The following is a 24,085-nucleotide window of genomic DNA, read 5'->3' as shown; positions in this document are numbered from 1 at the left end:
GGGATTTCTTTTTTTTTTTTTTTTTTTGAGACGGAGTCTGGCTCTGTCGCCCAGGCTGGAGTGCAGTGGCCGGATCTCAGCTCACTGCAAGCTCCCCCTCTTGGGTTTATGCCATTCTCCTGCCTCAGCCTCCCGAGTAGCTGGGACTACAGGCGCCCGCCACCTCGCCCGGCTAGTTTTTTGTATTTTTTTAGTAGAGACGGTGTTTCACTGTGTTAGCCAGGATGGTCTCGATCTCCTGACCTCGTGATCCGCCCGCCTCGGCCTCCCAAAGTGCTGGGATTACAGGCGTGAGCCACCGTGCCCGGCCCTAGAGACGGGATTTCACCGTGTTAGCCAGAATGTTCTCGATCTCCAGACCTCATGATCTGCTTGCTTCGGCCTCCAAAAGTGCTGGGATTACAAGTGTGAGCCACTGCCCCAGGCCTTTTTTTGTATTTTTGGTACAGATAGGGTTTCACCATGTTAGGCAAGGCGCGGCTTGTGTTTTTATAGGTTGGGATAATACCTACCCCTTCCAGTGCCATTTTAAAGATTTCATGGGACAGAATTTGTTTGCTCCAGTTTGGACTTGGCAGAGAGCAGGAACGCATGGGTCTGAGCTGGAAGAAACCGTCCTGTGCATGAGTCAGCAGCTGCCACAGAAGGACACGTTTGTGGCCGCTCTGTGAAAAGACGCTGGGTATTTCTTTTGATGTTATCTTATAGTTTGAGTGGTTTGGAGGAAAATGCAGAACGATATGGACAGCAGCTCCTCATGATTACTTCACTGGGGAGGCAGCACGCTGTGCTGAAGTGTTCTGGCTTTGGTGGCAAAGAGATCAGCTTTGCCATTTACCAACTGCTTGATGTGGGACACATTCCATCTCTCAGAGACCCAGTTTCCATGCATTTGAAATAAGGATAATAATATGTACTCCAGAAAGGTGTTAAGAAGAGCAAATGCAGATGTGAAATTTATGGATACTTCCACCTCATCTGCTCTAGCTAGTACTGCAGGGTGGGAAGGTCATGCGCTGCACAGTGATTGCCAGTAGATGGCGCAAGGGGCCTGCCGCCATCCCAGGCTTTGTTTCTGAACCCAGCAGGAGAGGGAGATGACTCAAATCTTTATTGCAAACTGGGGGGACACCATTAGCTATAGTGGCCTCCTGGGGTCACCATTTGCAATATAATCCCAGTGACTTAAAGGAGAGAGTAGAGAGGAATCATGGTAAGGTGAGCAAAAGAAAAAGACATTTTGTTCATTCCTTAGTTTCCTCATCTGTAAAATGTGGGTGCTATAAATCCACACATCATAAAAAGCTCTCAAGATTAAAAAAAAATGTACTTGAAAAGACCTGACACAAAAAGGGTGCCAACTACGTGTTTCATGCATCCTTTTCCCACTCTGGCGGATTCCAACTTATTACAAAAGATTGTTGAAACATTCCTCCAAACAAGTAAATATTTCACAAACATAACTGAGGTTTTTTTTTTTTTCAAATGTTTGTGACTTAAAATTGTAAACTCATATGAAATTATGCCTACTGTCAAATAGCAAAAATTAAACGATAGCCAGTATTTGGAGGTTGTTCAAAACTTTTTGGCATAAAAATATGTATCCTCATAACAGCAATTTGGCAATGTATTTTTGGAGTTTAAAAAGCATGCATGCTGGCCAGCCACAGTGGCACATGTCTGCAATCCCAGCTACTTAGGAGGTTGAGGTGGGAGGATAGCTTGAGCCCAGGAGTTTGAGATCAGCCTAGGCTAGGATCTCTAAAAAATCAAATAAAATTAAAATGTAAAAAATGCTGCTTTTTTCAACCAGAAGCACTTCAAGTAATATTTTTCCTGAGGAAACAATCAACTGTGAATGGAAAGATTTCATTCTAAGGGAATCTTTTGAAGCCTAAATATCCATTGGTCAAGAATTAGTAAATAAAATGTGGTATATCCACATGGTGAGAATGATGTGAAGCCTTGGGGAAAATTGAAATTGTAGAAACACATCCACTGACAGGGAAAGCTGTTTACTGTATATTGTTGAGTGAAAAAAAAAAAAAAAGAAGAGGTTCAAAATTATGTAGAGTGTGATGCCTCGATTATTTTGCACACACACCCCTTGGATCAAAGTAGGAAAGGATATGACAAAACTTGTAAGTATGTTTATCTACTGGTAATGAGATTATGAGCAAGTTTTACCATCCCTTTGTTCTATATATCTGACTTCACTATAATGAGTATCTATTCCTTGGGAATTATGAAATGATTTTTTCTTTTCAGGATTCTCATACTTGAAAATATGGGGGTAACAGGTCTTAGGATCAGCCCTTCCCTCAGGAAGGGTGAGAGCAGAAGGAACCCTCAGGCCTTTGGGGATATTTCTGTCTCATTTCTGGGTGACCACACTACTGTGAAAATCCAGATAACACCAAACCTTTAATCAGTATTGGACAGGCCAGGTGGGGAAAGTCAGGACCTGCTTGGGGACGAGGTCTGAGGGAGGGGGGACATAGATGTGACAGCAGCCCTTCCTGATGCAACATTTTCCTTCCTTATAGTCCTCGTCTTTTCTGCATTGGTGCACACGGATGCCTGACCAGAGGAGAGACTCAATTAACAGCTTTTAAGTCTTACATATAGAAAATAACATTTTCAAATTCCTTTTAAGATATCGTCAAAACCATCAATTACCTCGAGATAAATCTAACAAATCTTGTGCAGAAAATTACATGATATTACAAACAAAAATTTGTAGGTACCTTAATAAATGGAGGGATGTGCCATGTTTGTGGATTAGAAGATCCATTATTACAAAGCTGTCAGTTTTCCCCAAATTCAACAATAAATTTAATACAATCTCAGTCAAACTCTTAGAAGGACTTTTCATGAAAATTGATAAACTGATTCTAAAACTTATATGAAAATTCCAAAAGGCAGGAATTATCAAGACAATCTTAAAGCCGAGGGACTTAAGCTACCATTTATCAGGATTTACTATAATGTGGCAGTAAATGGAACAGCAGTGCAAGATACCAAATAGACCAGTGTAACAAAAACACGCCATCTCGAAATTTATGACAAAGGAGATGCTGTAGCTCAAAGAGGGAAAGAATGCTTTTTCAGTAAAGGTAGCTGGCTTAATTGGCTTATTCATATAAACAAAAAGGAACCTTGACTCCTACCTCACACCACACCTAGAAATCTCTTCCAAATGGATCATGTACCTAAATGTGCAAGAAGAAACAATAAAGTTTTTAGAAGATATTATAGAAATAGTTTCATGATCTTGAGGTAGGCAAAGATTTCTCTCTTTTTTTTTTTTTTTTTTTTTGAGACACAGTTTTGCCCTTGTCACCTAGGCTGGAGAAAATGTGCTGGGTTGGCCTTATGCTCCTTTTGTCATATGAATGTATGGGGTACAAGTGGAATTTAGTTACATGCATAGATTGTGTAGTGGTGAAGTCAGTACCTGGATAACGTACATTGTACCCATTAAGTAATTTCTCATCATCTACCCTCTCCTACCCTCCACCACTGTTCCAAGTCTCTGCTGTCTATTATTCCACATACTATGTCCATTGAATGTTTGTGTTCCCCCCAGATTCATATGTTGAAACCAAATCACCAATGTAATTATATTAGGAGATGGGAGAGGGGTTGTGGAGGTGAATAGATCACAGTAGTGCAGCCCTTATGAGTGGAATTAATGTTCTTATAAAATAGTCCCAAGGGAGCTAGTTCACCCATTCTACCATGTGAGGACGCAGCAACAAGTCGGCATCCTGCAACCCAGAGGAGGCCTCTCACCAGAACCTGGCCATGCTGACACCCTGATCTTGTACTTTCCAGTCTCCAGAATGGTGAGAAATAAATTCCTGTTGTTTATAAGCTATGGTATTTTGTTATAAAAGCCGGAGTGAACTAAGACAGAAAGAGATGAGTTGGAGAAAGATGGCTCCATTTTCAAGCAGAAATTAGATTATAGAAAAGCTAGGGATTTCTAAGTGGGAAAACAAACTTATTTCTCATCTGCAGTCCCTCAAGTCATTAAAGAAAACTCAAAGTAATATATAGTCTCAGTGGTAAAAGTCTAATAAAAGGCATGGCTGTAGGACACTCTGTTAAGAGCTCTGTAAGATTTCAGCTGGTGCTTAGTAGATACTTTGAGCTAGACAAAATAGCTCCTAAAAAGTTTAGAGTTCAGGCCGGGTACGGTGGCTCATGTCTGTAATCCCAGCACTTTGGGAGGCTGAGGCGGGTGGATCACGAGGTCAGGAGATCGAGACCATCCTGGCTAACACGGTGAAACCCCGTCTCTACTAAAAATACAAAAAAGTAGCCGAGTGTGGTGGTGGCCACCTGTAGTCCCAGCTACTCAGGAGGCTGAGGCAGGAGAATGGCGTGAACCCGGGAGGTGGAGCTTGCAGTGAGCCGAGATCGTGCCACCGCACTCCAGCCTGGGCGACAGAGCGAGACTTTATCGCAAAAAAAAAAAAAAAAAAAATTTAGGGTTCTTGTCCAACAGTTGCCTGTAACTCCCAAAGAAGAGAGACACCTGTTCACAAAAGAATTGTGGTAGAGACTTTTGGGTCATGGAGATCTGAACCAGTTTCATAGGAAACCTTTGAGGTTTTTAAAATAATTGTATTGTTAAAAACACTACCACTCAGACTACAAGGGACTAAGACAAAATCATTAGAAAACTGTTGGCTCTCAAATTTCTGCAGACAGGCAGCAGGATGAAATACCTACTGTGTTAACGGTTGCCAAGACATTTTTAGGTTCAAAGTTTTGCTAGGAGGACTCACAGGACTCAGCATCTAGTCATACTCATGGTTCTGATTTATAACAGCAAAAGGATACAAAACAAAATCAACACAGGGAAATGGTGTATGGGCAAAGTCTGGAGGAAAGTAGGTGTAAGTTTCCAAAAGTCCTCTCCCAGTACAGTCGCACAGGAATAACTTAATTTCTTCTGCATCGAGTTGTGACAGTCCATGTGAAATGTTGTTCACCAGGAAAGTTTGCCTGAGCCTAGGAGTTGAAGATTTTTACTGGAGGCCTGTCATATAGGCACTCTTTCTACCTAGCATGTGCCAACATTCCAGACTCCCAGAAGTAAAACATGTATTCAGCATAAAGCATACTATTTGCACAAAAAGTTTAGGCACAGTGGGGCACTATTGTCATTTAGGGAAAATTTTGTATCGGTGTAGGGAACTGTTTAACATTCCAGTTCCCAGATGTCAGCCAGGGGCCAACTTTGCAACCACGCCTTTCTAAGGACTACATTCTCAAGCCAACTATATTATCTCTTCTGCACAGCTAAACAGATGCAAGCACGAACTTGATGAAAACAGAAATCTCTGTGATTCCCCAGGACTGAAGTTACTGTGAGCTGAATGTTTATGTCTTTCCCAAATCCATAAGATGAAATCCTAACCCCCAGGATATTGGTGTTGGGAACTGGACCCTTTGGGAGGTGATTAGGAATTAGGGGCAGAGACCTCATGAACGGGATTAGTGCCTTTTATAAAGGAAACCCTAGGGAGTTTGTTTGTTCCTTTCACCACATGAAGACACAGCAAGAAAGTGCCATCTATGGATCAGGAATCAGGCCGTCACCAGATACTGAATCTGCTGCCACCTTGATCTTGGACTTCCCAGCCTCCAGAACTGTGAGAAATAAATTTCTGTTGTTTATAAATGACCCGGTTTATGGTATTTTGTTACAGCAGCCCAAATGGATTAAGACAGCAGCATTACTTTTAAATTACTATTTAAATTGCTATTAAATACTATTAAATTACTTTTAAATTACTCTTTTGGTCATAGTGGTGGGATAGTTCCGGGGGTTCCGCTTGACATATTCTATCATAATAGCCCTCACCCTATCCATCAGGGAGCAAATGTGAACTTTTTCCCAGTGTTTCAGATAACAATTACAAGTAAGCACTCAAGACCTGAGAAAGTGACCACAGGAAGAGTTTATGGAACCACTGGGCTCACTGTGAAATGGGAAGAAGGCAAAACCCCATTCAACACCTGACTTTGAAAAGCCTGCACTCTGATCACTGCAAGGATATTTTAGTTCCCAAATATCAGTGTCAGATCAGAGCACTGTCCAGTCATCGCCTCAGAGCCAGGGTAGTTCCCTCTCTCCAGTGCTAGATCACTAGTGAATGATTGCAAGTCCCATTAGATAAGCACAGAAGGAAATTTCACAGCACTCACTTGTGGCAGTGTCCCATGGTCCTCTCTTAGTGGGAGCTGGCTTCCTCCTAACTCAAGGGGTTCTGGTCTGTAAACTGGTTAGTTTCAGTTTGGGGATGAGAAGTCATTACTTTCCAGTATGGTGGTTCATAACATATCTGTTTCCTAGACCAAGAAGTTGTGTGCACTCTCTTGCTCTCTCACTTTCTCTCTTTCTGTCTCTCTCTCTCTCCTCTCTCCCCTCATCTCCTTCTTCCTGTCTTTCCTTCTCTCCTTTAGATCCACAAAGGCCTCAGTAGGTTGCCCATATCTTCCATCCAAAGAACACCATGCTTAGTTAGCCATTGCCAAAAACATACACATATTCCCTAGATTAGTGCTGATATAAATTGGCAAAAATATTTTAGTAGTTAAGCATGTATTTTATCTCCTCCCAGGTCAGATTTTGGACTTGACCTTTGGAATGCAGCTGGGATATGACTCTTGTACCCCCAGTATTCTGGAGGCAATGAGAGGCAATGGACTATAGCTCTCCAAGACATTCAGTAAAAGTTATTATAGAAACTTCAGGCAAGGGGGTGGCAACTTCCTCAGGAGAGCTGGGGCTGTGACTGCTGGTAGGGAGAGTCAGTGGAGCTCTGGGAAGTTAAGGTGCTCGTATTTGTCAGAATCATTGCAATCTATAAGGCCTTACTTTCCCCTCTTCATGTCTTAGTTTAAACATGACAGACCTGGCAAAGCTGAGATTCAACTTGCTTTGTAATTCATAGTCACCCTGTCAAATTTGGTTCTGATCTCAGTTAAAATGGAAACAAATTTCCTTAGGGCAGAAAAGATGTAAGCTGTTTCTCTGACCTTGTCTTCAACTAAGAATTGAAAGCCCTGAGCTTGTTTGTTTTCTGTAGACTCGCCAGTGCAGTTAGAAGGCGGCATCCCACTCCATGTAACCACCATAATGTTCTATTTTAGGAGCTCCTTGAGTTCCTAAAGACTTCCCTTTAAAAGGCGTTTCATCCAAATAAACTATAGGTGATAATTTCAGTATCCATCTTGCCAACCTGTGCCCTGGACTCCCGGGATCCTACTTTCCACTGGCAATGTGGCTGTTACTGCCTTTAAACACAACCAGCAGAGACAACTTCTCCCAGATTTCCATCTTTAAGGTGTCATTTCTTGGAATCTTATTTTCTCTCTACAGCACCTGCACTAATCCAGAGCCAGGTGTCTGTAGTGCCTATATTGTCAATGAGTGGGTGCTGGTTGGGAGGATGCTGATGTTTAAGAATTGCAGATCACACATTTAATAGTAAGAAGGACCCAGACTGTGTAAAGATACATCAAGAGTTCATTCAGGAAAAATATCCTAGAAATCAGCCACTGTAGCATTCCCCTTGAAATCTTCAGAAATCAAACTTTAGCCTAGACCCATTGTGGATCTTTCCTTCTAGTGTTGTTTCCTTCTAGTTATTGTAGTTCCAAGGTGCAGAGAACAGCAGGAAAGACTGTGGAAAGCCTTGCCTTATCAGGATGCTAGAGGCCTGTCCTTGGACTTGGCACTGGATAAAGGAAATAACATTACACTCTTTATGACAATACCACAGTATCTTGAGTAGTGTAACTTTACAGTAGATCTTGAAATTAGATAATGTGAATCTTTTTTGTTCTTCCTTTTTAAGACTGTTTTAGCTAGTCTAGATCATTTTCATTTCCATATAGATTTTAGAATAAGTCTCAGTCTTTAAAAGAAGATTGCTATAACTTTGATAGAGATAAGTTGAATCTATAGATTAATTTGGGGAAAATGAATATTTAATATTGTTGAATCTTTCTGTCTGTCATTGTGGTATGCATCTCCATTTATTTAGGTTTTATTTATGTGCTCACAAACAAGCCCACTTAAGTCCTTCTCATATGGCCTCTCTGCAAAGCCACTTGAGCCTGGAGACCCATCACTGCCCCCGCTTCACCGTTGCCAGTGTCCTCATGGGAATGCCGCCCTGTGCGGCAGGACAGTCTCTCCAGGTGGCCCCAAAGCTGAGAGTCTAAGTGACAGGATGGTGCTGTGTTCCCATTAGTCTTCAGTCCATTGGTCACATCATGTTCTGGACAACAGTGGGGAGACTGCTTCTCTCCTCACGGGGCTCAGAAGTCCTGTGAGATATTTGTTGGAGAAGACAGGTAGAAAGCCACTTCCTCCATTCCTCCTGCCTCTGTCTCTGACATGAGTACCCCAGACTTCCTGGAAGATTCTCCCCACCCAATTCATGTTACTAACTTATAGGAGGGACATTTTTAAACTTGAAAATTCATATTCCATAATTACTTTTGGTTCTTTACAGTCTTGTTCAGCCACCTCTTATGTAAGGACTTTTGTTTCCTTTTGCACGGCTGTTGATGGGAGCATTCATATCTTGTGGGCTGACTGTGGAATGTATGACCTCAACTTTGACCATGGCTGGGAGATGGGAGGCTGGGTGTGGGATGACCTCCTAGCCATTGTTCCATCAGCCATGTGGGTTTTGTAAAATGAATGTGAGCCCTACTCCTCCAGGCCACCCACCTTCTTCCGTTCCACCCCTCATGTCTTTCATTCCAAGAGCAAAGGGGCCATTTCTGTGAGATGTCTAATTTTTGAAGGTGCTGTGATTTCTCTTGATCCTCAGTATAGAAGGGGCTGTTACACCTTGTTCAGTTATCTCTGTGATTTAATGGATTTTTACATGCAATTTTATATCTCTGCACAACATGGAATACGAATACAACAACGATTCTCTCTGGTTCAAAAGTAGCGTGCACAATCTGTCTTGATAATGTCCTGCCTGATGTAAGTGGATTCGGACCTCTATAGATTCTATTTGTGATTTTTAAAAATGAAAATATATGAATTTAAACATGAATAAAAGTTTACAATGAAAAGTAATAATTTTCTGGCTGGGTGCAGTGGCTCACATCTGTAATCCCAGCATGTTGGGAGGCCAAGGTGGGCAGATTGGTTGAGTCCAGGAGTTCAAGACCAGCCTAGGCAACATGGCGAAACCCCATCTCTACTAAAAATACAAAAAATATATGGGCTTGGTCGTGCATGTCTGTTGTCCCAGCTACTCAGGAGACTGAGGTGGGAGAATCACTTGAGCCCGGGAGATGGAGGCAGCAATGAGCCGAGATTCCATGCTCACTGCACTCCAGCCTGGACAAACAGGGTGACACCTGGTCTCGAAAGAAAGAAAGAGAGAAAGAGAGAGAAGGAAGGAAGGAAGGAAGGAGGGAGGGAGGGAGGGAGGGAAGGAAGGAAGGAAGGAAGGAAGGAAAAGAAATTTTCATGCCCATGGAAGGAAGGAAGGAGGGAGGGAGGGAGGGAAGGAAGGAAGGAAGGAAAAGAAATTTTCATGCCCATTTGGATTTCCAATACCTCCCACCCCGTTATCTCTCCAGGAAGAACCACAATTATAATTTCTTGGGTTCTCTTCTGGAGATATTGTATATCTATCATCTATCTATCTATCTATCTATCTATCATCTGATCAATAGTTATATGCATTTTTGTATATGTATGTTTGTCCTGAGAATATTCTGAAAATATTTTAATTTAATGCTTGGTTAAGGTCAAGATCATTTGGAATGTATATTTGGGCTGATACATATTTGAATTAAAACTAGGATACATATTTGGTCTGCTTTCTGATCTGTGACTGACTTTCTGTTTGTTTTGTTTTCAGAGTGACTTTTTATATTTTTTAATTATAAATCTTTTTTGTGGGAAGAAGGGAAGGATTAAAAAATGTTACTGGGGAGATAGAAAACCCATTTATCCATTTTTGTTATATCATACAATGTAGTTTTCTGAAATTATATCTTTTTTTCATTTACTGGATCTAGACTAGGGGTCAACAAACTTTTTCTATGAAGGGAAGGAAGTAGATATGGCTTCACAGGCCATCAGTCTTTGCTGTGACTCCTTAAGTCTGACATTGTGACTCAAAAGCAGCCATGGAAGATATGGAAAGTAATTAATGTAGTTATGTTCAAATGAAACTTTACAAGCACTAAAATTTGAATTTCATATTATCTTACATATCACCAAATATTATTAGTATATGTGTCTGTTTGTATTTTAAACATTTTAAAATGCAGAGATCAGTTTAGCTTATGGGATGTGCAGAACCAGGAGGTGGCTTGGATTTGGCCTGTGGGCTGTGGTTTGCTGATTTCCGGACTATCTGAAAACTAATAAAAATCAGTATTCAGGCTGGGTATGGTGGCAGCCTGTTACCCAGGCTAGAGTGCAGTGGTGCGATCTTGGCTCATTGCGGCCTACTCCCAGGTTCAAGCAATTCTCCTGCCTCAATCTCCCCAGTAGCTGGGACTACAGGCACGCGTTATCATGCCCGGCTAATTTTTGTATTTTTAGTAGAGATGTGGTTTCACCATGTTGGCCAGGCTGGTCTCAAACTCCTGACCTCAAGTGATCTGCTTGCCTCAGCCTCCCACAGTGCTGGGATTATAGGTGTGAGCCTCTGCAGGTAGCCAACTTCTTCCTTCCTTCTCTGCGACCCAACTCTGACTCCCACCTTTTGGTGCTCCCTCAGTCTACCCTACATCTTTGATATTGTTTGGCTGTGTCCCCACCCAAATCTCATCTTGAATTATAGCTCCCCTAACTCCCACGAGTTGTAGGAGGGACCCAGTGGGAGATAATTGAGTCATGGAGGTGGTTTCCCCCATACTGTTAGTGAGTATGTCTCATGAGAGCTGATGGGTTTATAAGGGGAAACCCCTTTCACCCGACTCTCATTCTCTCTTGCCTCCCACCATGTAAGACGTTCCTTTGCTCCTCCTTCACCTTCCATCATAATTGTGAGGCCTCCTCAGCCATGTGGAACTGAGTCCATTAATCCTTTTTAAAATAATTTACCCAGTTTCAGGTATGTCTTTATTAGCAGCATATTAATGAAAACACTAATACAATCTTCCTCCTCCCATGGAGGCTAAGCAGAGGGCAGGCCCCACTCACCCTTACACAGATGGCAGTAATATTCAGAAGCCATTAAGGATGTAGGAAGGGACTTGAGGGACTTTGTCTTCTTAGAATCCCCAGAATTGCTTCTACATACATGGGCCTTATTATTTTTATGCGACTTTTATGCTACTTATGATGTCACTAGTCCAGAAAGGGCCCCTTAGAGACCTTACATAGTGTAAAGACTCAGATTGGATAATGACAGAACAGTTTATTCTGGATAAGCATTTTTAGGATTAAGATTTTCTAGATAGAAGTTTACCTGTGGAAATTTCCGAAATTGAGTAATTAAAATAAGGCTATTTCTTCCAGGTTTGTAGTTCCGAGGATGAAGAACAACCAGGGCTTGGGGATGGGCGAAGAATCTTCTGAAGAAGTGACCTGCAGCTCTTATAAAGGTCTGTGCCTCCACCTGCATGGTCATCACTGCTGTTGACATAAAATACAGAATTTATCATGAGCCATTCCCTGCTTAAACACCTACCACAGTGCCCCATTTGAATCCAAGTAGGGTGTTTAAGGTGCTTCAGACTCTGTTTTGATCCTCCTCTTCCAGATTTCTCCCTGCCACTATCCTGTGGGGAGTGTCTTGCCACATCCTCCCCTGCTCTAAATCTCTACGGCTTTGGCTCATCCAGGGCAATGTGACTGCTGCTTCCTCTGTTTGGCTTGTCCTCTTCTCTCTGTTAACTCCTGCTCTTTGTCAAGATCTAGCTCAGAATATTATTTCCTCTCTGAAGACCCTTCCTGGTAAGGTTACTGGCTCTGCACTGCTTCCTCAGATCTCTGTTCCCTTGTTACATGCTTTGTAATTTGTTTCATGGCTCTATCTCCCTAACTAGACTGAAAGCACTTGAGGATGGTGACTTTTTCATATTCTTCCTGTTATTTAGGCACGTAACACATAGCAGCTGCCCCGTGATTGCTGGTCCCTTTTCTTTCTCTCCTGCCCAACCACCCACCCTGTTGTCAGGCTGAAATAAGCCCAGAAGTCCACAGAAGATGGACAGCTGTATTGACAACTTGGGCTATGTCCAGGATCAAGCTATCTCTTCTTAACTGCTTAGCGTGCTTCTAAGCATGGTTCAGGGAAGCCAGGAAAACAGAAGAGCTCAGAGAAGGTGGGCAGGAATCTTGGAATAGTCAAAACCATTCCTGCTTCGCTGTGGTTATCCTAAGGAAGACTCATGTGTCGTTTTCCCCTGGGAGCATCTCAGGAGCTGGCTTTGACTTGTTTCAGGAACAACTTTGCACACATGGCCACAGCCATTGCTTTGGCATCTCTTTCCCCTGGACAGGATTTGTCTCCTATGCCATAGGTTAACACAAATACCATAGGTTCCTTTTGGCAGGTCCAGTAAGGCACCTATTTCAAAAGGGTGTTTTAGGAATGAAATTGGATACTGTTCAAGTTCCATCCACATTGTGACTTCATCCATTACTGCCCACCTACCAGGTCGTCACATGTGAACTCTCCCTGCACTCATGAATGCCCTGCCACATGAATGTTGGTTGAAGTATTGTTCAGAAGCAAATCAGCCTTCAATGTGTACCATGGGCAGATATAGGCATGAAAATCTGCTGGTTGCCCTATGATTTCTATGAACCAAGGGATCCCAACAACAAGGGAAAGACGGATTTCCACAGAGAGAGGCTGGGCAAAGGCATTTGGTCCATTTGTAATGTAAGGCCTAAAATTTCAAGAGCTTCCTTGAAGTGCTTTCAAGTGCTCACAGGCCCCAAAGATCTGACCCTGAGTTCTGCTTTCGGATGTGCTCCCCACCTGGCTAGTTCCTCTATTATCAGATCAGCTGCACCCACCCAGTTCTTAACCTATGAGCCTCAAGTCCCTGCCAGTCCACACAAAAAAGCTAATCACATCTTTCTGCGGGAGTCAGGGGGCATTTCACCCTCTTTTTACTATTAGCTTGGTGCAAAAGTAATTGCGATTTTTGACAGTACTTTTAATGGCAAAACCCACAATTACTCTTGCACCATCCTAATACAAAGCCTGCCTTCCACAGCCTCTGCTGGTTCACCCTGCTCCCAAGTAGAACCCTTGTGGGTCACTGCATGGCATGCAGTATCCTCCTCCCTCAGGCTGTGAGTATAGGTGACACTAATTCTATGTGCTATTCATCTCATCTGTTCAGTGTCAGGTGTCATGTGATCAGCCATCTCATACTATTTAGAGCGGGGGACCCGTCCTTCACTGATGGAGTGGACAGGTGATCAGAGAACCATCCCACCAAGAGAAAGACCCTCTTGAGGCCCTCCATCTCTGCATACCAGGTTCTCACTAGGTCTTAACGATGCCAGACCTGAGTCCTTATGCCAGTCTTCTCTTCTCCTCCTCTTATCACCTTTGCACCCTTCTCCCACCCACACACCTACATACACTGAGCCCCTGACTTTCCTCTTCCCAACTTCTCTTTCTGCTATTAACTGGCAGTTGCTGCCTAAACTTGCCAATCACCCTGAGAATTGTGAGAGGATAGCCTGGCAGCCTGTAGCTCTGTGCTGGGGATGGGGAGTGCTGAAAGGAAGAGGACACTGACCTCCCAATATCAAGTTGCTGAGTGAAGTCTCCTTTGATGACAATGCAGCTGGGCTAAAGTGGACTAAAATTTGTTTTCTCTGTCTCAGGCTGTGAGACGGAGCATAGAACCTGTGTCAAGTCACAGGAGAATGATCTCCCAACACTTTGGGCCATGTTCCAACCCCACCTGCCCCAATTCCCATTGTGTAAAATCCACCTGCAACCTATTCCAGGTGGGTGGAGAATCTTCCCTCCAGGTTAAGTCAGCTTCCTGGGATATAGAGGCTGTGAGATTAAATAGGAGCCCCTAGTGAATGGGGACTGAATTGTACTCACCTTTTGCTCTGGCAGGCAGGTGGGGCTGCAGACACAACCCTCACACAGCAATGCACTGGGAAGGAGATCTTCTGAAGACACAGATTCAAGACAAATATGTATCTCTCTGACCATGAAGGGGGATGTTAGAACCCCAGAACAGAGATAACATGTTTTGCAGGGACACAAATACTATGTGGCCGGGTGTAGAGGCGTAATAATTCAAACATTCTTTTTCCTCTGTGACAGGGCTCCATTCAGGCTATAAGGTATGGGGCTACCATATGTTCCCTGGTGGAGGTGGATGTGGTTAGGATGTGACCCAAGAATAAGGTTGGGAAATGTCTAGCTCCCAAAAATTTAAAAAAAAAAAAAATTGTTTTTTTTTTTTGAGATGGAATCTCGCTCTATCACCCAGACTGGAGTGCAGTGCTACGATCTCAGCTCACTGCAACCTCTGCCTCCCAGGTTCAAGTGATTCTCCTGCCTTAGCCTCCCAGATAGCTGGGATTACAGGCATGTACCACCATTCCCGGCTAATCTTTTTGTATTTTTAGTAGAGACAGAGTTTCAGTATGTTGGCCAGGATGGTCTTGAACTCCTGACCTCAGCTCTTCCACCCACCTTGGCCTCCCAAAGTGCTGGGATTACAGGCATGAGCCACCTCACCCGGACTAAAAATCCAAATTTAAGACACAAATATTTTGGAAGAAGATGCAATCGGGAGCAATACAGTGAGAAGTAATTGAAAGAGTGCTGTCTCCTGACTCTTCACCCACTGGCCAGTTATACCCACTGGGATGGGGTATAACTAGACCCTACCTTCATGTTTGAGGGTCTTTGAGCAGAAGATTCCAGGTTTTTATCTAGGTGGGGCCCTCAATGATAGAGTCTTACTGAAAAGTTTTACAGTGTAAACATGGTGAGGAGGCATCCCTATATCAAAACTGGAGGTGCAATGTGCCTAAACATGAGCAGGGCAGAGGCAGCTCTCTGATTTTCCATGAGCACAGAGTATCACAGGAGGGTCATCTTATCTGATTCCCTCAAGAAGAAGACCAAAGTTAACTGAAAAATAGCTGATGGACTTGCAAAAGGTAGCCATGACTAGGACAAAAGAGCACTCCTTGCTTATGATTTCACCAGAGCATGCCTGAAGCCTGGAAAATTGCCAGCAGTCTAAAAAGTGGTCGTTCTGTTGACTTAGCAACTATTCCTGACTATAAAAGGAAATAGCACTACTGCTGTATAATGTAGACAATGTGGAAAAACAGTATGAATGGAACTCAGATTATTCCTGGGGTCTCTCCTTGCTTTACTGTGTCAGTGTGTATAAACTGGCACAGTACAGAGTTACATATCTATAACTCTGTACAGGTTGGGTCATCAAGGGCTCAGATCCCACCCCGAATAAAAATCTGGGTCACTCCACCAGAAAAAATAGCACCAATCAACTGAGAGGGTGGTTAAAGGCAAAGGGAACATGGATTGGATAAGTGGAGGCAGGAATTTGTTATAATAAACTACAGCCTCACAACCAGTTTCAGAAATAAAGACTCTCAATCTACCCACATTTCATTTTTATTTTGGGTATATGTTTCTGTATTCAATCTTCTTTTCTCTTCCTTCTCCCATTTTCTCACTATTATAACCAGGTGGGTTAGCGGTGGTGGTTTTAGTGTATTTCATGGGGTATACAGTACCAGCACAGGATCACAGAAGAACAAGAGATGAAGCGGGCACTATCAGGAGATCCTGAACTTGGAGTTGAATGAAAATAGCAAGTGTTGGGCTGTCTCCCTCTGGGGACAAGATAAGTGGATTTTCAGTAGTACAGGGGCATATGCAGCAGTACTTGCATTATATTAGGTTGGGTTTCAATCCGAGGGAATGTACAAATATGCAGGGAGAGTTCGGGAATATTCCCAGCAGTGCTGATGCAGCCAAGAGTCCACTAGTGGTGGTGAGTATGCAGGATATTCATATAGCATTGGGACATGTCAGAGTCTTCTTGCTCTATGGACATAGCTATATTCTCTACTGCCCGATGCCTTTGTTTGCTGCCTATCACACCTTCCTATCAATTTTCCAAACTACTTTTAATATTCCAATAAGTAGGGTCAGTTTTGGTTATTTGCATGAAAACCTTTTGCCTGGTTAGCTCCCAGAGCTGTGAACTCCTCCAGATGCTCAAAGGGTGCTACATTCTCACAGTCCTCCCTGCCCCAGAATTAACTAATACTGGGAGTAACTGGAGAGCGTTCTCTTCTCACCATGGGACTTAGTATGGGTTGAGGCAGGAGTAAATACACAGAGAGTGTGAGCAACCTATTCATGCAGATCATTTCTGCCTTGGGGTCTGCTCAGGCTCAGTCACACTTTTAGCTTTTCCATTTGACGGGGTGTTGCTGGACATGCCCTATTTTATGGCTAAGTGAATTAGATAACACCCAGCTAACACGGGTGGTAATCTCACATAGGAATGATTGGGTATTCAGTCTTTTCAGAGTTTAGTAGCTAGTTCTATAAAAGAGAGTAGGTATTTTCCACAGAGAACAGGAATTTGCTCCAAAACCCTAGGGACTTTCACTGTGATTCTTCTATCAGGGTTTTCCAGCTCTATGCAACGTTCCTGAGCAACTCCAGACATTTTGTGTATCAAAGATCTATTGGTTTCTGAGGACCAAGAGTCAGAGCTACACAAATTTCAGTCTGAGTCAACCAGAGAGACATTGATTTTTCTTGACATAACTCAAAGCTATTATTTTGTTACGTTTTAGACCACAGGGATCCTTCATCTCCCATAGAGAACCTCCATGAGGTGGTAATTACCTGAATTTTTATAAAATTTATGTTTCATCCCAAGAAATTAATGTGTCTTACCAAAACATCTAGGGTATCTGCCTCATTTATCTCCAGGCCTTGTCAGCACAATGCCATAAATGTACTAGGTCAGTGGATATTCAATGGGATGGGGAAGTGGTTAACATCACTGTAATCTGGATTCTGTCATTGAGCCACAGAGATAACTGACCATGAAACCACATAGCAAAAGTATACTGCTAGCCCTGCAAGGTGAAAGCATTTAACCTTTTGCTTCTGATGTTTAGGCTTAGAATTGCAAATATCCAGATGTATAGCTGGCAACATTCCAGATACCAGGAGATCCATTTATTGGCTCTAGTAAAGAGAACACACTTTAAAGGACAGCCGTCATTAAAATTACCAACCAATTAAGATCACTGTTTCAGTTTTTGAGAGGGTCCAATAATAACACCGTTTTATCACTGCCTGAGTTTTGGACCAAATGAGAAGCCAGACAAAGGACTCAGCAGAGGAGAAACAAAATATTACCTTTATCATTGAGAAAAGTCTAACTTGGAGGATACAGCTAATGCCTTCAGAAAATGTATATTACAAATATTAAGACTCAGAATTAAATAGACAATCTCATTCAGCAGAGTTAGACTAAGGCGGGATCCTGTTCCTTGAGAAAAAGAGAGGAGCAGAGCCTGTTCCTTGAGAAAGAGAAGGGAATAACGTGTGCTCTTGTGGTCAGCCAACCGCCAAGTGGAAGGGGAAGGAAAGGGGCTTATGTAATTTACAATTATGTAAGTTATAGGAAGAGTACATAGGGAGGGAAGTTATCCAACTACAGGCATACCTTGGAAACATTGCAGGTTCAGTTCCAGACCACTGCAACAAAGCAAATATCACAATAAAATGAGTCACATGATTTTTTTTTTTTGGTTTCCCAGTGCATATAAAAGTTATATTGACACTATATTATAGTCTATTAAGTGTGCAATAGTATTATATCTAAAAAATACTTCAGTGCTGAAACTGCTAACAATTATATGAGCCTTCAGCAATTTTTTTTTTTTTTTTTTTTTTTGCTGGTGGAGGGTCTTGCCTCCATGTTGATGGCTGCTGATTGATCAGGATGGTGGTTGCTAAAGGTTGGGGTGGCTGTGGTGATTTCTTTTTCTTTTTCTTTCTTTTTTTTTTTACATGAAGTCTCACTCTGTCACCCAGGCTACAGGGCAGTGGCTCGATCTTGGAAGACAGCAGCTGTGCCTGTCCTGCAGGGTGGGAATGATGTGATAACATCAAGGTGGGCTGGAGAGACCAGCAATACCAGCGTGCGGATCTGCTGGCCAGTGAGGAACCCTCATTGTCGGCAGGACTCCCATTTCTTCCTTCATGCTTCTGGGTTCTTCCCTCAGCTTCTTCAGAAGTTCCACTCTCACTCTAAGTCCCCCATTTTCACAGTCTGGCCCTTGGGAGAATGTTCTCTCTGCTCTGAAGTCTGGAGAGTCGTCTGCAGGAATGAAATCTGCATTGTCATAACCCACATCTTTCCATTTCATAAGAAGATATTATAAAATCTCTGTTCACAGCCAGCCATCTCCCCAACCCGCACATACCTTGTGTTCATCCCAGAGCTGCTCCCACTTGGAGTCCCACATGGAGGGCACGTCTCCCACCTAGAGGAGTGACCCTCTTCTCCACATCCAACTTCCATCAGACCCAACCCAATCTGATGAGAAGGATAGAAAATGCAGGGTGATCACTCCTGTAGGTCAAAGGCAGTGGGTCTGATGAATGCAGTGAGCATGCCGCCTGCCTCTGTGCCAGACCATCCCCAGGCCTACGGCTGGGCCCAGACACTTCTCTGCTCCCTTTGATCCTGAAAGGAGGACTGTGAGCATAGGCCACCTCATCCTCACAGTGAAAAAAGCCACCAAAATGAAGACTGTGCCTTCTTCCAGTTAGCCTTTGCTGTGCTGCACACACACGGGACAATTTGTACCTCAATGTCACCAGAAAGGAAGGCAGAGCAGAGAGAGTAGGGCAGCAAGTATATACAAATACAAGGTCTCTAGGGAATGCCCCCAGGTGAGCCAGTTCCTGTTCTATCTCACAGCTGGTTTCTCTCTAATTACAGTAGTGGTTTCTTGGAGATGTAATCGCCAAACATGTGACATTTAAGAACACCTTTTAGCACTTTGCTAATCCTAACAAGACATAGATTATCCTGGTACCTTTAGGAAAAGTCGCCAAAGAAACGAATTGTCTCTGTGTCATTTAGAACCTCGGAGTGAACATGTAAGCTATGAAGCCAGGTGTAGTGTCCCGGGACCCATCTGGGGCCTCCTGGAGGTTCAGTGACAAGAGGATTTAAAGAGCTTCTGGGAGAGATGGTGAATGTGTGCTTGGGAGCCGCTGACCAACCCCTCAGCTGAGATGTCTATGCAGGTATGAAATTCGGGCCGCCCCTTAACTGCAGAGGCAGTAACAGGTGGGTAGTGAAATCACTCCCTGAGAAGATGGATGTTCAAAGGTTGCAAGCTGGCTAAGGGCCTAGAAGGTTCAGAGACAGGGTCCACTCTGATGCCTGGTGGTCTCTGACCTCTGCTCTGTACTCAGAGGTTCCTAGAGAAAACGCTGCTTGGGTGAGTTAAAGAGTGAACAAAATAACAAGAGAAGAACCCTAAATGATCCATACAAGCCTGAGTAGGACGCCTGCCCTCTCTCCTACCCAAATTACAGAATCTCAGTGAAAGAGACGTGGAGGTAAAACCCCAATGACAGTCAAAGAAGGAGTGAGGCCAGGCACGGTGGCTCATGCCTGTAATACCAGCACTTTGGGAGGCCATGGCAGGTGGATCATGAGGTCAGGAGTTCGAGACCAGCCTGGCCAACATAGTGAAACCTTGTCTCTACTAAAAATACAAAAATTAACTGGGTGTAGTGGCACACATGTGTAGTCCCAGCTACTTGGGAGGCTGAGGCAGGAGAATCTCTTTTTTTTTTTGAGACGAAGTCTCACTCTGTCGCCCGGGCTGGAGTGCAGTGGCCGGATCTCAGCTCACTGCAAGCTCCGCCTCCCAGGTTTACGCCATTCTCCTGCCTCAGCCTCCCGAGTAGCTGGGACTACAGGTGCCCGCTACCTCGCCTGGCTAGATTTTTGTACTTTTTAGTAGAGACGGGGTTTCACCATGTTAGCCAGGATGGTCTCCATCTCCTGACCTCGTGATCCGCCCGTCTCGGCCTCCCAAAGTGCTGGGATTACAGGCTTGAGCCACCGCACACAGCCAGCAGGAGAATCTCTTGAACCTGGGAGGCAGAGGTTGTGGTGAGCCAAGATCATGCCATTGGACTCCAGTCTAGGCAACAGAGCAAGACTCTGTCTCATAAAAAATAAGAAGAAGAAGGTGGAGGAGGTGAATACAAAGACTGCTTTGTCATTGGTCGTTGGAGCTGGGACGAGCACTCATGACCACCTATGGGGGACCTGGGCAAGACAAGATACCCTAGCAGCACAGAAATACTAGGGAAACAAAAAGAAGGGCTCAGACTGAACACCCCTGGTAATTAGCTCACATTGGCATCTCAGAATCTTTGGAAGTGCTAAAGTTGCAGGTATCTACGAAGGATAACTCAGTCTGAAGAAGGGACCAGGGCACCTGGAGGAGATGGAGCAGTGATAGCTGCAGAAGGCAGACAAATCCCTAGGCAGACAGGGTTGGGTCCCCGGTGAAACCCCATCTTCAAACCAAAGACAGTTTAAAGCCTGAAAGCCAAGTTACAAGTCTTCATAAATCCATGAACCAGACTGGGAACCTCTCTTCCCATTTGGTACACTTTTCTCTAATTGATCTTCACCCTTCACCTATTTTACATATACCTACACTTCCCTAATTGATTTTTTACACTGCAGTGCCCACCTTTGAGTGGTGCCTTTGTTTTAGCCTTTATTGCATACTCACAAACCAATCAGCACACACTGCCCCATTCTGAGCCCATGAAAGCCTCGGCCTCAGCAACACTGGGGGACTGCCCACCTTCAGTCAGGAAGAGACCATCCAACTTTGGAGTGGGGGCTGCCCTCTTAGGTCCTGTCTTTGCTGAGAGCTGTCACTCAATAAAACTCTCCTCATCCTTTGGTTGTCAGCATAATCTCATTCTTCTTGGATGTGGGACAAGAACTTGGGACCTGCCAAATGCAGGTAAAACAAAGGCTATAACACTGTGGTTCTCTGCCATCTGCTGGTGGAGGGCAGCCACCCCATGTGACAGGAAGCAGTGGTGGAGCCAGGTCAGCCCTGGAGCCACGGACTGGAGTGGGACAATGGAACTAAAATTGCTGTTAGCATGCTGTAACACCCCCTCTGGGGCTTCGGGGTTGCTGGCATCCCTGTTCATGCACTGCTGCATTCCTCTTAGCCAGACATTGGTGCCCAAGGTGGAAGCAGGTCGTGCCATACCCAACCCACCTGCAGGCTGAGTGTGGATCCGGTGAGCACAGGATCCAAGCAGGAGCACAAGCCAAGCACAGCCCACTGGGCCGAGTGGGTGAGGTAGCTCCTGTGGCAAGCCCAGGGCCAAGTGAGGCCCAGGCAGGTGTATCACTAGCCATGGAGGTCTCCAGCTGGCGACGCACCTCTGAGAAAAATCCTGTGTCAGCAGCACAGTACAGGACGGAGGGCAATGTCCCCAGGCAGCACAGAGGACAGCAAAGGGCAAGCCCAAATCCAATCGCAAAGTGGCTGCCTGGATTCTAGGCTGATGAGTAGGCTAGTCTTGGTGAGGGAGTGGGACCAGGCAGGACAGCCCCAAAGAGCCTGCAGGAGGACCCTCTGGAGCACTGTCAGCAAGGGGAGGGCTCCCGTGCCCCTCTCTAAAAGTGACCTAAATATTACCATGTTAACTTGGGTAACATAATCTTTAAAAGTTAATTTTTATACAAGAAACACATGAATGAACTCGTGTGATGAACAATTCAAACAATATAGACATGCAGAATGACCTCCTGGGAGATCATCAATATTATCAATATTAGTAGTTTGCTGTGTGTTTTTCTAAGGCCTTTTCCTATGCATTTACATACACACATGTGTATATACAGATATTTACTTTTTTTGCATAAATGAAGTTATATGTATTATTTTGCTTTATTTACTTAATGTTTTATCTTGGAGAACTTTGCAGGTAGTGTCTTTTTTTTTCCTTTTTTAAAAAATAAGTGCCAGCTGGGTGTGGTGACTCATACCTATCATCCCAGCATTTTGGGAAGCTGAGGCAGGAGGACCGCCTGAGCCCTGGAGTTCAAGACCAGCCATGGGCAACATAGTGAGACCCGGTCTCTAAAACAATTTAAAAATTAGCTGGGCATGGTGGCACACCTGTCCCAGCTACTTGAGAGGCTGAAGTGGGAGGATCATTTGAGCCTGGGAGGTCGAGGCTATGGTGAGCCATGATCATGCCACTGCACTCCAGTCTGAGCAACAACTGAGCAAGACCCCATCTCAAAAAAACCCTGTTATCTAAAAATTCCATCATATGAATGGCTCATATTTTATTTATCCAAGCTCTAATTCTTGAACATTTAAGTGACTTCTGGTCTTTTTGCTATCACAAACAATACTACACTGATGATTTTGTACATGTTTCTTTGCCTGTATACGTCAGTATTTCCCCAAAATGCCTACAAGTGGAAATACAAAGGATGTACATACTGTACAGTGGGAAGATATTGCCAAGTTGTTCTCCAGAAAGACTGTATCAACTTGCACTTCCACCCACAGTGAAGGAGACACCGATTTCTCACACATTTGCCCAATACATTTGTTACCTCGCTTTCCCAAGTTAAATTTGTAGTGGAATATTTCTTGCTGTGTATTCTTGTAGCTACTTCCCTGTTCCCCTGGAAAAGGGGGTAGGCTTGAGACCTACCCCTGTTGAGAATATCGAGCAAAGAACTCTCACAACAATTAGATAAAGAAATTAATTAGCAGAAACTGTGTAAGACAAAAGCACCTGGTGTTTGCTTCTCCAGCATTTGCAGCTTCCAGTACATAGCACAGGGTATTCATGGCCTGTAGTAGTTTTGCTGAGGCGCGCATTTCAATCCCTCAGCTGCAGGATTGCTGAGGAGGGAATGATAAGGACAATAGTTGACCTTTGTTAAGCATGTGCTTGTAGGTCAGGTCCCCGGCTTGCGCTTTATACCCATCATCTCCCTGAAGCCCCACTAGCCTGTGGGGTCCTTTCCATTGCAATCCCCATGTCACAAATGAGGAAAGTGAAGGTCAAAGGAAGTCCACACCTTGCAAATGCTTCAAGCCCACCTCAGATCCACTGATGTGGAATCTCCAAGGGTGGGGTTCGGGTAAAGCTCCCAGATGCTGTTCATGCATGTGGGAATGAGCAGACGCTCTATCGACTTCATAAAAGCTCTATTTCTTTGTGAAAAATAAAACAGTGCTCCCATTGAAAGATTTCTAGAGCTCTGGTGACAATCACAAATTTGGGCATTTGGCAAGGTCTCGTAACAGATTATCATTTGAACGGGCTAGGTATCCACAGCAGCCATCGCACGTGTATAAAAATTAAGAGAAGACTGAGTGGACGTTGGGAATCCCTGGATGTCCTCAGTCCACACACCTCGTCCTTCATATCTGGAGCCATCAAAGTTTTATTCCTTTCTTTCAGGCTGGCTTGTGAGACCTTAGGCATGAAATGGCTTCTGTGTTTAGACTCCTGAATATGCTGGAATTCTATTTTTCCTGGAATTTTATGTTGCAGAGAATCACTTCCTATTCCTGTCAAATTCTTCCAATGCCTAACCGCGCACCAGCCCCAGACCTTGATCAGATTACATCTTTGTCCTGTTTCATGAGAAACTGAGGATGAGCACCAAGATGTAGTGTCACCCAGCATGAGACTTAGATAGGTCAGAGACAGTGACATTTAAAAAGTCCGATGGCAAAGATCTGTCCAAGGAAGTCTCCTCAACACAGGAGGGGCTGTTAGCTTTTCTGCGTTACTTAAAGCATGTGCCAGGTAATATTTTGAGGCTTCTACAACGTGCCTTCTCTCTCTCCTTTCTTTTTTTTTTTTTTTAATAGTTGAACTAACAGTGTATTTTACTTGTCAGTAACTCCATGCACACTAATGAAACATGAGATGAATAGAAACATTATTAATTGGAAAGCAAGACAGAATTC

Source organism: Piliocolobus tephrosceles, chromosome 16 (assembly GCF_002776525.5).
Source record: "Piliocolobus tephrosceles isolate RC106 chromosome 16, ASM277652v3, whole genome shotgun sequence".
Taxonomy (NCBI): Eukaryota; Metazoa; Chordata; class Mammalia; order Primates; family Cercopithecidae; genus Piliocolobus; species Piliocolobus tephrosceles.
Note: the sequence above shows the minus strand (reverse complement) of the source record.